This window comes from Rhincodon typus, chromosome 14 (assembly GCF_021869965.1).
Source record: "Rhincodon typus isolate 14 chromosome 14, sRhiTyp1.1, whole genome shotgun sequence".
Lineage (NCBI taxonomy): Eukaryota > Metazoa > Chordata > Chondrichthyes > Orectolobiformes > Rhincodontidae > Rhincodon > Rhincodon typus.
The window spans coordinates 68,398,713-68,413,663 of record NC_063345.1 but is presented as its reverse complement, the minus strand read 5'-3'; the positions used below and the strand labels follow the sequence as shown (position 1 = coordinate 68,413,663).

Below are 14,951 nucleotides of genomic sequence, written 5' to 3'. Positions count from 1 at the left end.
GCGGGCACAATTCCAACATTTAAAAGGCATCTGGACGGGTACACGAACAGGAAGAGTTTACACGGAATCGGGCCAAATGCTAGCAAATGGGACCAGATCAGTTTAGGATATCTGGTCAACATGAATGAGCTGAACTGAAAGGTCTGTTTCTGTGCTGTACATCTCTATGACTCAATGAGGTTTAGATAATTGAGGGTAGGGGTTGAAGATAGAAGGATAATAGGAAGGAAGGTTTGATGGAATGATACTTCTAAGGTATTTTAGGGCCAGAGGAGGTGACCGAGAGAAGGGGCAAGAATATGAAAATGGACATTAAAAAATAAATGAGCAATTTAAATAATAAACTTAAGACAGTGAAAGTCAGCAAGGAAAGGAGATGATGGATGACCAGAACTTGTTTTTGAGTTGGTTTACTGGTAACAGTGTTTTGAGCGAACTGATAATTATGGTCTAAAGAGATACAAGGCCATCTTGTCGGAATAATGTTGACATGTTTGTTTTTGGAAGAACTAAACTGAGGATGAGGATTTCAGCAGGAGAGGAGCTGAGGCAGGAAGAGAAATGGGGAATATCAGAGATGGAAGTGAGTGCATAGTCTTTGCAAAAGAGGGGGTTTTGGATTGGAAACCGATCTCATCTCAGGGTCAAATATGACACTAAAGTTGCAAACTGTCTAGTTCTGTTGGAGATGTGGCTGGAGGCCTATATGGAAATTATGGTGGATGCGAAACAAAAAAGCAAAGAACTGCAGATGCTGGAAATCAGAAACAAGCCAGCATCTGTGGAGAGGAAGCAGAGTTAACATTTTGGATCCAGTGATCTTTCCTCAGAACTGTCGCTCTCTCTCTTCTCCCTGAAGGTATTGTCTCTTTCTGTCATGTGAGGTGCTGATCCTCTCTCTCTTTCTCTCCTCCCCACTCACTCTCTTTCTCTCCCCGAAGGTGTTGACTCTGGTCTAGGGTCTATTTACGCAGGGTCATTTCCCCTGTGTGTGACCTGTTAAAGATATCCTTCTTTAAGTTTGAACATAATGACTGATTGCTGATGGGACATTAATCATGAGGAACATCATGCTGACCTATGGGTACACTCTCTCACTGACGTTGATCAACGATCATGTTTGTTTCTTTCCTGTAGTCAGCACAGCTTAGAGTAGCTAACAGCATGCTCCTGACTGAATCCCTTGTGTGACTGGCTGGTATCGGAGCCATGCAGTGATCCTAGGAACTACTAACAGGTTAGCACTGATGCCCACTGAGTCTGGGAGTTGTGGCTTCAAGTCCCATTCTGGAAACACCCGATCTCTGTTGACATACCGGGGAAGTACTGAGGGAGTACTGCACTGTTTGAGTGCCATCTTTATAACTGATGAAGCAATAAACTGAGACCCTACCTCAGGTGACACCTGGCAATGTCATCAGGGGAATCTGTGAGTCTACCAAGTCTGAGTCCTCAGCATTCTCCTCCACAGTGGTTAGAGCTGGACAATGTCCGCTTGGCAGTAGAAAAGGCCAAACAGTTTCTTTCCTCACTGATCAGGAGAACGTTATCAACACAGAGCTCCTGGAGTGTGTTAATTCCATTAGCGTACACTCAGTACTAAACCAGTAAAGTCTGTGCTGGCTCTGCCACGTTCATTGGTCAAATGAAACTACTTCTCCAAAGAAAATTCTATACAGTCAATTGGCACTAGGGCATGACCCCGTGGTCATTCATACCCCGCTACAAGGAAGACTTGTAGCTGACAGATGTTGACATTATCAACTGGGAGACAGTTGCGGCTAACATCTCGAGGAAGAGCATTGGAAGAGGAGAAGACAATCGAAAAGCTCATCTGGACAAGAAGCAGCTCAGAGAAAAGAGGGGCCAGAAAATCCTCCACCTGCTCAACCAGCTCTCTTCCTCTTCAACAAATGTGGTAAAGACTGCCAAGTTAGCGAGTGGAGACTGAGACACACTAGCTGATGTTTAACACAAAGTTCAGCACCAGAAAGCAAAGCTTGCCTTACAAGATGGAAGGTTTCCAGAGGTAACAAGGCCAATATTTACGCCTAGACCAGCAATTCTACAATACATTTTCTGGTCATTATCACATGCAAAATCTTGCTTTGTTAAAATTGGCTGCTGCTTTATTCTGTTACAATAGTAAAAACACTTGATAAGTGTTCTTTATTGAGTCATTGTCTGCTTTATGAGGAAAGGCTAGACAGACTAGAAGAATTCAGAAGAGTCAGAGGTGACTTAATTGAAGCATATAAGATCCTGAGGGGATGTGACCGGGTGCATGTGGAAAGGATGTTTCCTCTTTTAGGAGAATCTAGAACTAGGGATCAGAATTTAAAAATAAAGGGGTGCCCATTTAAAACAGAGGTGAGGAAACATTGTTGCTGCCAGAGGTTGTGAATCTTTAGAATTCCCTTTCTCAAAAAACAATGAATGCAGAATCTTTAATTTTTCTTTCTGCAGAGGTAGATAGATTTTTGATTACCAAGTGGATGAAAGATTATTGAGGATTTGCAGGAATGTAGAATTAAGGTTAAAATCAGATCTGTCATGAAGTCATTGAATAGCACTGAAGATCAAAGGCTGAGGGGCCTACTCCTGTTCCTTGATCATATCTTTCACTGGTTGGGCCTTTGGGATCATTTGAGAAGGTGAAGCATTCTGTAGAAACATGATTGTTTTAACAAGAAAGTATGTTCGGCTCTGTTGTACCTGCTGCGTTGAATAAATTCTCCGCTCACTTCACAGCCCATTTTCCAATAACCCAGTGAACTTTCAAAAGTACAGACAGCTCTTACTCACATGCAGGAGTTGCTTCCTCTTTTTATTCATCTATGTAAAATCATTTCAAGTTGCATTGCTGGCCTTCCTGATTTGCTTCCTGTCAGCCTCAAAAAGGTCACCAACTGCCCCCCAGCTGTGTATAAGCACACCTGCAGCCTGACTCACCAGAGCCATGGCACAGGCTCACTGAACGGCTACTGTCACTACAAAAGCACCCTGATCACTATCCCTTCATCCATCATCAGGCAAGCTCCACAAATGATCAGAAATAAGTAACATAAGAATTAGGAACAGGAGTAGGCCATTCGGCTCCTCAAGCCCGCTCCACCATTTAATACGTTCATGGCTGATCTCATCTTGGCCTCAACTCCACTTTCCTGCCCGCTCCCCATAGGCGTTCAACCTAGGACTAATTAAAAATATCTTCTGTCTCGTTCTTAAATTTATTCAGTATCCTGGCGTGCACCGTAATCTGGGATACTGAATTCCACAGTTTCACAACAACGTGAAAGAAGTCATTTCTCCTCATCTCTGTTTTAAATCTGCTTAGCCTTACCCTATATCTATGATCTCTGTTCTAGATTGTCCCACGTGAGGATACATCCTCTCTACGCCTAGTTTGTCAATCCCCTTGAGCATCTTATATACCTCAATGAAATCTCCTCTCATTCTTCTAAACTCAAGAGAGTATTGGCCAAAATACCCAATCTCTCTTCAAAAAACAAACCCCTCAATTCTGGACTCAATCTAGTGAACTCTCTCTGAACTGCCTCCAGTATAATTACATCCTTACTCAAGTAAGGGGATCAAAACTATGCAGTTGCAGCAACACTTACCTATTTTTATAATCTGTTCCTTTGACGATAAATGCCATTTGCCTTCCTTATTTCCTGCTGTATTTGCCTACATGTTTTCAGCGCTTCATGCAAGAGGGCACCCAGATCGCTCTGCAACAAAACACTCTGAAGTTTCTCTCTGTTTATATAATAAGTTGCCTTTCTATTCCTCTGATGAAAATGGATAACCTCACACTTATCCACATTAAACACCATATGCCAAATTTTGACCCATTCAACTAACCTATCCATATCCATTTATAGGTTTCTTATTTCTTCATAGCAACTTACTTTCCTATCTATTTTAGTGTCTTCTGCAAATTTTGCCACAGTACCTTCTATGCCCGCATTCAATGTAGATGGTAAATAATTGGGGCCTGATGACCGAATGCAAAACAAATGAAAGAAGACAGATGAAAAATTAGGAAAGAAAATACAAGTTAGGAAAGGAGAGAAAGAAGGTGAGAAAGAGAATTCATGTATGTGTGTGGATAATATCCAGAAGGCAGAAAGAAAGATCTCTTGAGATAACAAGGTGTAGAGCTGGATGAGCCCTTATTGTTTTTTTTAAAAAACTGCAATGCTTTGTTTGAATTCTTCCTTTAGAAAATGCATCTTGCTGGATTTTAAAATGGCTTCTAGTGAACACAGAATGAGCAAGTTGATTGCTTTCAAATTTCTAGCAAATTTCAGTCAGGACTGAAGCAAACATCACCTCCTGGAATGTGACAGTCCTTGAATGGGGGCATTCCAGCCAAGCCAACATGAAAAACCTGTAGACAGAACTGCCACCTTAGCTAGGTCTGAGCAAAGGAAACCATCGCAACTCATTATCGATTAACTCGGTGTTGTCTGCTATAAAACACAATAGTTTCTCATGATACAACTCCAAAACCACCTCAGTAGCTGAGTGCATCACCCAAAGCCCCAGTAATCTGATTGAAACTCCTGGCTTTTCTGAAATATCTGTAAATCTAGAGTTTTGTGTCTTGTTGGTGAGCCTGCTTATAACACCTAAAGAGTAAGCAAATACAGGTTTAGCTAAATGGCGGTCTCTAATCTCAATGACTCTTAATATTTGATTCCAGAAAACAAATCAATGTTTCTGAAAGGAAAGTTCTGTACAACTGCAACACCTTTAGCAGCAACTTGACTGTGTGTCAACTCTTAAAAGAGAAACATCTGCACACAGCCAATGAAAAACCTCAACTGGATATTGATTTACTGCACACCCTAATTCACGAGAACTCATTCCAACACCCATGATTTGAAGGAATTTGTTAATTCCTCCATTATCATCTCTTTCTTGGATGCAAGTGTGTGTGAATGCGTATTACAAACTATTTAAATGCAGTGCAAACCTTACAAACCGGGATTGTTTGGGGAAACACATCACCGCATTGTTTGAATGAGGAAAAAGAAAATAATTTAAAGATAACCCCTGTTATAGACAGGAAACACGGATAGAAACAATAACTGAATTTACCTTTGCTCTTGTCCATGACACATGAGAGAGAAAGAAAGAAGACACATTGGAGTTTAGAAGGCTGAGGGGGGGTTCTAATTGAAACTTAGCGAATACTGAATGGCCTGGACAGAGTGGATGTTGGGAAGATGTTTTCATTTGTAGGAGAGACTACGACCCAAGGGCACAGCCTTAGAGTAAAGAGAAGACCTATTAGAACGGAGATAAGGAGAAACTTCTTCAGCCGGAGAGTGGTGAATCTATGGAATTCACTGCCACAGAAGGCTGTGGAGGCCAGGTCATTGAGTACATTTAAGACTGAGATAGATAGGTTCTTGATGATCAAGGAGATCAAGGGTTACAGGGAGAAAGCAGGAGAATGGGGTTGAGGAACTTATCAGCCACGGTTGAATGGCAGAGCGGACTTGATGGGCTGAATGGCCTAATTTCTGCTCCTGTGTCTTATGGTCTTATTGTTCTGGACTACAGTCAGTAGATGTGAAGCTGGAAAAACACAGCAGGTCAGACAGCATCCGAGGAGCAGGAAAGTCAATGTGTTGTCTGAAACCCTTCGTCAGGACTTCATTGTTCTGAACTAGATTATCTGTATTTTAAATTAATCAAATTGGTTTCCCTGAAATGCGCTCTGACACTGCATTCCACTCATGCTTCACACATGGTTATGCTGACAGGGTGGGTTCAGTTCAGTTCTCTGTGGGGAGGAGATAGTCATTTCGTTCATCTGACATTGTGTGTTTGTGTTGCTGTGGTTTTCTTCAGTACAGATTCTAATCTGCTGTCGCACCATGCAACACTCTTTCAGCACTATGTCCCTGACAGTACAGCACTGTGCCTCTGCCAGTGCAGCTCCCTTTCAATGCTGACTCTGACAGTACAGCACTCCCTCAGTGCTGATGCTCTGATCGTGCAGCACCCCCTCAGTATTTACCGTCTGACAGTGTGGCATTCACTCAATATTGACCTTCAGATAGTGAGGCACTCACTAAGTACTGCTGCTCTGGCAATGCAGCACTCCCTCAGCACTGACCTTCCACCAGTGCAGCTCTCCCTCAACACTGACCTTCTGATAGTGCAGCACTCCCTCAACACTGACCATCTGTCTGCATTTTTCACAGTTCTGAGAGAAATTTCTGTTAGGTTTTGAAGAGAATATTTCTAAAATACCAAAAAAAAAACCCAGAGGCAGCAAAGTGCCTGGACAGCCAGAGGGGAAATATATGCTCTGCTGTCTAAACAAAACAAACACCGTGGAGAAACCAAAATTCTGGTCTAGCAATTCATTGAATCGAATCTTACAGACAGAAGGATGCCATTTAACACATTGAGCCTGTATTTGCTCTGTGCAAGTAGTATCACCTGATCCAGTGTTGTATCTGGGTGACTGAATGATGCCAGTTTCAACCTCCTAGCTGGTCACTTTCAGTACAACTTCCTTTTGCTTGCACTCCACTTTGACTCTCAGAGAGTCATGGATTAAAGTCCCACTCCCAGAAGGCCCAGGGCAAATTGGGAGATGAGCAAGCCCGTTCACTCCAGAGTTCTCATCAGTATATATTCTCCAATCCACATTGTTGTTTGTGGGAGATCACTGTGAGCATATTTTGGTTGCCACATTATAAGACTGATTATATGTCACAGCTATTTAATTGGCTGCAGAGAAATTTTCTGACATTGTGAAATTTGCTGTGGGAATGATAATCTTTCTCAGCAATATAATTCACCATTCCATTTCACATCACTGTGAGAATAAAGTACTCAAAGGACTCACTGCCCCTTTCCCATTGACAGAAACATTTTGGAGAAAGCTTCATCGATGATAGTTCATTTACGCAAACAAATCAGAGCAGATGAATTTAAACTTCAACCTCCTTTTACGTTGTCAATGTTTGGGATATACAGTTGACAAACTAAACAAGTATTTCACATTAGTATTTACTGTGGAAAAGGATATGGAAGCTAGAGAACTTCGAGAAATAAACAGTGAAATCTTGAAAAATGTCCATAATATACGGGAGGAGATGCTGGTTATCTTAAAATGCACAGAGCTGGATAAATCCCTGGGATTATCCCAGAACTCTATGGGAAGCTAGGGAAGTGATTGCTGGGCCCCTTGCTGAGATATTGGTGTCATTGATAGCCACGGGTGAGGTGCTGGAAGACTGAAGGGTGGCTAACGTGGTGCCAATATTTAAGAAATGTGCTAAGGAGAACCACGGAACTATAGACCGGTGAAATTGACGTCAGTGGAGGGTAAGTCATTGGAGGGGATTCTGAAGGATAGAATTTACATGTATTTGGGAAGGCAAGGACTGATTAGGGATAGTCAATGTGGCTTTGTGCATAGGAGATTGTATCTCATCAACTTGATTGAGTTTTTTGAAGAAGTGGCAAAGGAGATTGATGAAGGTAGAGCAGTAATCTATATAGACTTCAGCAAGGTGGTCGACAAGGTTCCTCATGGTAGTTTGGTTAGCAAGGTTAAATCACATGGAATCCAGGGAGAGCTAACCATTCGGATGCAAAATTGGCTTGAAGGTAGGAGACAGAGGGTGGTAGTGGAGGGTTGTTTTTCTGACTAGAGGCATGTAACCAGCGGTGTGCTGGAACGATCTGTCCACTACTTTTTGTCATTGATATAAATGATTTGGATGTGAATATAGGAGGTATGGTTTGCTGATGGCACCAAAATTGGTGGTGTAGTGGACAGTGAAGAAGATTATTTCAGAGCACAACGTGACCTTGATCAGATGGGCCGATGGGCTGAGGAGTGGCATATGGAGTTTAATTTTTTTTTTAAATGTGAGGTGCTGCATTTTAGTGGGGTAAATCAGGGCAGGAATTATACACATAATGGTAGGGTCCTGGGGAGTGTTGCCGAACAAAGAGACCTTGGGGTGCAGGTTTGTAGTTCCTTGAAAGTGGAGTCACAGGAAGACTGTGTTGAAAAAGGCAATAAGGACTGCAAAAGCTGGAAGCCAGAGTCAGTAGATGTGAAGCAAGAAAAACACAGCAGGTCAGACAGCAAGGAGCATGAAAGTCAACGTTTCGGGCGAAACCCTTCGTCAGGACAAGGCGTTTGGTACACTTGCCTTTACTGGTCGATGCATTGAATATAGGAGTTGGGATGTCATTTTGTGGCTTTACAGGGTATTGTTTAGGCCACTTTTGGAATAATGCTTTCAATTCTGGTCTCCCTGCTATAGGAAAGATGGTGTTAAACATGAAAGGAGCAGAAAACCATCTGGCTCACTAATGTCCTTTAGGGAAGGAAACTGCCATCCTTACCTGGTCTGGCCTACATATGGACTCCAGATCCACAGCAATGTGGTTGACTCTTAAGCACCCTCTTGGCAATTAGGGATGGGCAATAAATGCTGCCTAGCCAGCGATGCCCTCCTCCCGTAAATGAATAAAGAAATAAAAAGAAAAGATTTACAAGGATGTTACCAGCATTGGAAGGTTTGAGGTATAGAGAGAGGTAGAATAGGCTGAGGCTATTTTCCCTGGACCATCAAAGGCTGAGGGGTGACTTTATAGAGTTTTATAAAATCATGAGGGGCATGGATAGGGTGAATAGCCAAGGTCTTTTTCCCAGTGTAGCGGAGTGCAGTATGAGAGGGCATGGGTTTAAACCGAGAGGGGAAAGATAAAAAAGGGACTAAGGGGTAACAGAAGGTGCTGGGTGTATAGAATGAGCTGCCAGAGGAAGTGGTGGAGGCTGGAAAAATTACAACATTTAAGAGGCATCTGGACGGGCATATGACTAGGAAGCGTTTAGAGGGATATGGATCAAACACTGGCAAATGGGACTAGATCAATTTAGGATTTCTGGTTGGCATGGATGAGTTGGACCAAAGGGTCTGTTTCCATACTCTATGACTCAATGACAGATTCAATCTACTGTCGCTAACTCTTCTCCGCATGCAGGGTCATTCCAGGTGGTCCCTAAGACAGCAACAATTACCACAGCAACAGGCCTCTCAGACCCATATAATGGCTGATTTTCACGCCAATGCCATCCCCCGCAGAACTGTCCTGTAACATAGGTGGCCTATGTAATCACCCATTTTCAGTTATAAATGACAAGAAGATTTTTTTTAAATTGTTTGTGTGGGGGTTGTGTTGGGCGGTGGTGAGGGAGGGGATTGGCACCAGAATCACAAATTTGGTTTCCATTTTTGTTGCCTTGTTCATTTGATTGCTCAGAGTGATGTTGATGGCATCAGTCTGTATGCAGACACTTTGCTTTCAGCAGCACGTTATCTGACTGCCACAGATGTGTGATACTTGAAGTGTGACGGACAGGAAATGCACATTGCAAGAATCATTTATTTTTTTTCTCTCTCCAACATTACATTCACATGCCCTCTCAGTGCTTATTATTCTTAAAAAGAAGAGGAAGTGAAGCTAACCCAGATGGTGCCACCATCTTTTTTTCTTATCACACCAATCTGAGATTAGAATACAGATGGACAGGTCTACGGTGGATCACTGATGATTAGTAACTATTGTCAAATTTTGACTCAAATTAATTGGATTAACCCATAAAGGGTCAATGATCTGTAAATGTCAATGAAGTGTCAATAAAACCTATAAGTTTCTAAAATTACTAGACAGGGTAAATACAGGAAGGATGCTCCTGATGTTTGGGAGTCCAGAACCAGGGGTCACACTGTAAGGATATAGAGTTGGCCATTTAGGACTGAGATGAGGAGAAATTTCTTCACCTAGAGAGTGGTGAGCCTATAGAATTCTCTGCCATGGAAAACGGTTGAGGCCAAAACACTGAATATTTTTTAAGAAGGAATTAGACGTAGTTCTTAGGACTAAAGCAATCAACGTGCATGGGGACAAAGCAGGAATAGGGTAACGAGCTGGATGATCAGCCATGATGATACTGATTGTTGGACCAAGTTTAAACAGCTGAATGGCCTCCCGATCTTTCTATTTCTTTATGTTTCTGTGATCAGGTCAATTTGGAGAATAGACCCACCAGACCCAACAGGAGGCTGGTTCCAAACGTGCCTCCCCATCTCTCCAAGTCTTTCTCATCTCAGTAGACCCCCAACCACCTCTAGGCTCCTGAACAATTCCATCTTCATGTTGCCTTAGATCCCTGGGGGAGTAGATTTCTCCACCCCCTCCCCCATCTGCTTTCTGTCTTTCTGAGAATTAGTACTTCTGTACTTTTCAGTTTTACTGTCAGAACAATACTGAAGTATGAAGGCTGTCTTTCACCCTTCTGCAAACGTAAGTTGCACTTCTGAAAAGAAAAGCCTTTAGTCAACAAGTCCTTAAACATGCAGGGTTGTAGCCTTTACTGTCTGGTCTCTCCCAGTCGTGTAAAATGTTGTCTAAGATCCTTTAACTGTAGACAGCAGTCAGTTCCGACTGTACTGAGTTGCATAGAGCAGAAACAGAAGAGGAACTAAATGCACAAAAAAAGTACATAGAAACCCAATGGCTGCTGAATTTCCTCAGCAGCCAGTACAAGCTGTGGGTGCAATTGTTCGACAAAAAAGCTGCTGGGTGCAGCTTTTAAACTGAGTTCTGAAACATAGTGCTGTCTCGAATGGACTACTTCAAAAAACAAGGTGGGAATCTGTGCCGATCATGGAGGCCAAGATGGATAGAGCACTACTCCCTTTTCTGCAAAGGTTTCAGAATTGGAGGGTGTGGGGGAAAAGGCATTGTAGACCCCTCCAACCTTCCCTCTCATTGTACTCCTGGTTGAAAGGAAAGGAAAGGAGCAACATTGGCCAGAAGGGATTTTGTGCCAGCAAGAAAATAATTCCTGAAAGGCTTAGAATGTTATCCACTGTGCCTCAGGCAGTGTCCTGTCTGAAACTGAAGGCCATGGTTCTGGAGGAAGATCTGAGGAAGCACCACCAGACCCAAAACGTTAACTCTGAATTTTTCTTCACAGATGCTGCCAAACCTGCTGAGTTTTCCAGCAACTTCTGTTTTTGTTCCAGTGAAAACATGTCCAATCTGTCCAACCTTTCTTCATAAGACCAGCCACTCATTCCAGCTATCAATCTAGCAAACCTCCCCCTAGTCACCTCCAACGCGTTTACATCCTTCCTTAATTAAGACCAAAAACTGTACACAGTATTCAAGGTGTGGTCTCACCAATGCCCTGTATAAGTGAAATGTAACATCTTTTCTTTTATATTCCTCTCACAACAAAGGATATCATCCCAATAGCCTTCTTGACTTCATGCTGAACCTGCACATTAATGTTTTGTGACTCATGCATTGTTGAAGGGTCAATACTGAGGAAAGGCTACTATATTGTCTTTTGAATGTTGTCACATTGGATACATGCAAAGATCCCATGACACTATTTGAAGAATGTTTAACCAACATTTCAGCCCCAGCTAAAATCACAAAAACAAATTGTCTTGTCATTATCCCATTGCTGTTTGGTGAGGAAACGGGGAAGTGGAATTGTGTTTCCTTTATTAAAACAATGAATCCAGAAAAATATTCCATTGGCTACAAAGCACTTAAGATGTTTTGACGTCATGGACAAGTCTTTTTGAAGACAGATTATTTCTTTTTAACTGTTATGACAGGTATTTGCAAGTCATATCTCTTTTCTTCCTTCTTCGACCATTGCTTTCGAAAGCTCTGATCCTCAGCGTTTCCATCCCAGTTTCTTTCAATGCCCCTTCATTAGATTTCAGCAGTGGCCTCTTTGATTGAGTGAAGTTGCTGCTATTAATTAAGGATTGACACATCAGTAAGGCTGAAAACAGACTTTTCCAGTGACACCCATGACAAACTGGAGAAATGCAAACACCAGAAAAGGACAAAGGTTTCTCTAGTTCAATTGCCAGTGGTAACATGAAGCCCTCAATCTGTAGTTTGGGCAGCTTGGATGGTTATTGTAATCAGCCAAATGGTCAGGAATAGCAATAATGCTTTCAAACATGATTTTTTCTTTTATTTATTGTGATGTAGGCATCATCGGCAAGGCCAGTATTTGCTGGCCATCCCTAAACGCCCTTGAACTATGTCCACTTCAGAGGGCAGTTAAGAGTCAACCACATTGCTCGGGTCTGGAATCACATGCAGGCCAGCCCAAGTAAGGAAGGCAGATTTCCCTCCCTAAAGGACACTAGTGAACCAGATGGGTTTTTCTGTTGATCATCAATGTCCACCCTTGCTGACACTAGCTTTCGATTCCAGGTTTTAATTGATCAAACGTAAATACCACCAGTTGCCATGGTGAGGTTTGGACCCAGGTCTCCAGAGCAGGAAATCTGTAGTTTAGGTGGATTAGCCATGGGTAATGCAAGGTTACAGGGATAGGGTAGGGGGTGCATCTGAGTGGGCTGTTCTTTGGAGGGTTGGTGTGAACTTCCTGGGCTGAGTAGCCTGCTTCTACGCTATAGGAATTCTATGCTGAACTGCAGATGCTGAAGATCTAAAACAGAAGTAGAAATTGCTGGAGAAACACAGCAGGTCTGGCAGGATCTGTGGACAGAAAGCAGAGTTAAAGCTTTGAGTCCAGTGACCCTTCAGTTCTGAAGACCTGCTGAGTTTCTCTAGCTATTTCTGTTTTTATTTCAGAACTTTGGTCAATTGTTTGACCTTCTGTTTGATTGTGTCCATATCCTGTCCCTCCAATACCATTCCCCACATCTCTGACTCTGATAACTCAACAAGGCTACACTCATAAGACATAGACATTGAAGTAGACCATTCAGCCCATTGAGTCTGCTCTGCCATTTAATGCTTTTTTGGCTGATCTGATAAACCTTAACTCCACTTGTCAGCCTTTTCCACAAAACCCTTGATTTGCTTACTGACTGAAAATCTGTTTATCTTTGAATATAATTCTGCCTAGCCTTGAATATAAATAGTGACCCAACCTCAACAGCCCTCTGTGGTAAACAATTCAACAAATTCACCACCTTCTGTGAGAAGAAATTCCTCTTCTTCTCAGTTTTAAATGTGTTTTAAATAAACCCTTATTCTGAGATTATGCCCTGTAGTCCTAGGTTCCCCTACAAGGAGAAACAAACTTTCCACATCTCCCCTGTCAAGTCCTCTAAGAATCTTGCATGCTTCAATAAGGTTGCCTCTCATTCTTCTATACTCCAATCAATACAGTGTAGTCTACTCAACTTTTTCTCTTAAGAAAATCGTTCCATATTAAGAATCAACCTAGTGAACCTTCTCCGGAATGCCTCCAAAGCCAGTATATCTTTCCTTAAATAAGAGGCCCAAACCTGTTCACAGTATTCTAACTGAGGTCTGAGTAGTGCCTTGTATAGTGTTAGCAAATCCTCCCTACTTTAAACTCCATTCCATTTGAAGCAAAGGCCATTTGTTATGCCTCTTACCTGGTGAACTTGAATGCTAGCTTTTTGTGATTTATGGACAAGGATTCCCAAATCTCTCTATTGTGTAGCTTTCTGCATAATTTTCACTTCTTCTGTTCTTACTGACAAAATGCATAATCTCACACTTCCCCACATTATACAAAAAGTTTTGCCCACTCGCTTAATCTCTCTATCCTCCATGGCGCAAGCCCTTCCAAACCATTTGGTAAAACAACTTGATTCAATCTTCATTGTCTGATAGGATGGTACTTGACTCTTAGTCATCCTTTCTTATCACCATAGTCAAACTGTTTTAAAAACACCACCATTTTTAATTTCCTAGATATTTTTGTCCTCAGTGGCTCATATCAGTGTCCAAGAGATTATCCTGTAACTGTTGGACAGTCCAGGCCAACACTGAAATATTGACAAACCCCCAGCTTTAGCAGTGAGTAGAGCCAACAACAAAGTTCTTTTGCTCAATAATACCACTCAATGTTCAATTGTGTTTCCTATAGTTTTACTCACTCTATGCTCACATAACCTAGCATATGTGATCCAGGCACATATTGAACAAAACTTTAAAGTTTACTCAAAGATCAGTGTCCTTAGTCAGACCTCATTGGGAATAATTGGGTTCAGTTCTGTGCACTGTACCTCAGGAAGGAGATATTGGCCTCCTAAGTGATACAGTGCATATTCAACAGCACTTAAAGGGTTAAATAATAAGGGCAGTGTTGAACAAACCTAAGAAAGCTGTTAAATCTTTAATCGGTTAGAAAGGATTAATAGGCAAATTCCCGAATTTCTTTCAATTCACTGCCCCAAGATAACTAAAGGTTTATCAGTTTCTCAGAGTACCAGAGGTGACATCCCTGGTGAGACAATGCATTTTAGGTGTGAGGCCATGTTTAGAATCTGGCTGTGTATTAAGTTGGAGTCAGACTGGTTTTATTTCCAAAGTAGGAATTTATAAAATGCCACATTGACTGTCTACAAATTGTATACTTTTTGAACAAAATAGAATGTATCTGCAATTACAAATCTGCAAATGTAAATTCACCCCATAGATTTATATGTGTGTGTGTGCTCACGTGTGTGTTTGTGTTTGTGTTTGTGTGTGTGTGAGAGAGACACACTCTGTCTCTCCATCTCTCTCACTCTCTCTCTCACACACACACGCGCACACACACGCACACACACACACACACGCACACACACACATACGTGCGTGCACACACATATAAATCTATGGGGTGAATTTACATTTGCAGATTTGTAATTGCAGATATGTTCTATTTTGTTCAAAAACCACACAATTTGTAGACAGTCAATGTGGAATTTTATAAACCTTACTTTGGAAATAAAACCAGTCTGAATCCAAGTTGATACACAGCCAGATTCTAAACATGGCACAGTTAAAATGCATTGTCTGACCTGGGATGTCACCTCTGGTATACGGAGAAACTGATAAAACCTTTAGTTATCTTGGGGCAGTGACTGGAAAAA

General features: G+C 41.9%; 1 protein-coding gene across 7 annotated transcripts in view; it reads right to left on the bottom strand.

Moving 5' to 3' along the window:
• Nucleotides 1–14,951, bottom strand: part of btk (Bruton agammaglobulinemia tyrosine kinase) — a 116,519-nt gene that overhangs the window by 81,897 nt on the left and 19,671 nt on the right. For 2 of the 7 annotated variants that reach the window (XM_048604857.1, XM_048604854.1), the window contains exon 2: nt 3,624–3,734. The exons of the other annotated variants lie outside the window; for them this stretch is intronic. The gene's annotated coding sequence lies outside the window, so the exon portion shown is untranslated. The remainder of the gene's footprint in view (nt 1–3,623; nt 3,735–14,951) is intronic. 7 annotated transcript variants of the gene reach the window in all.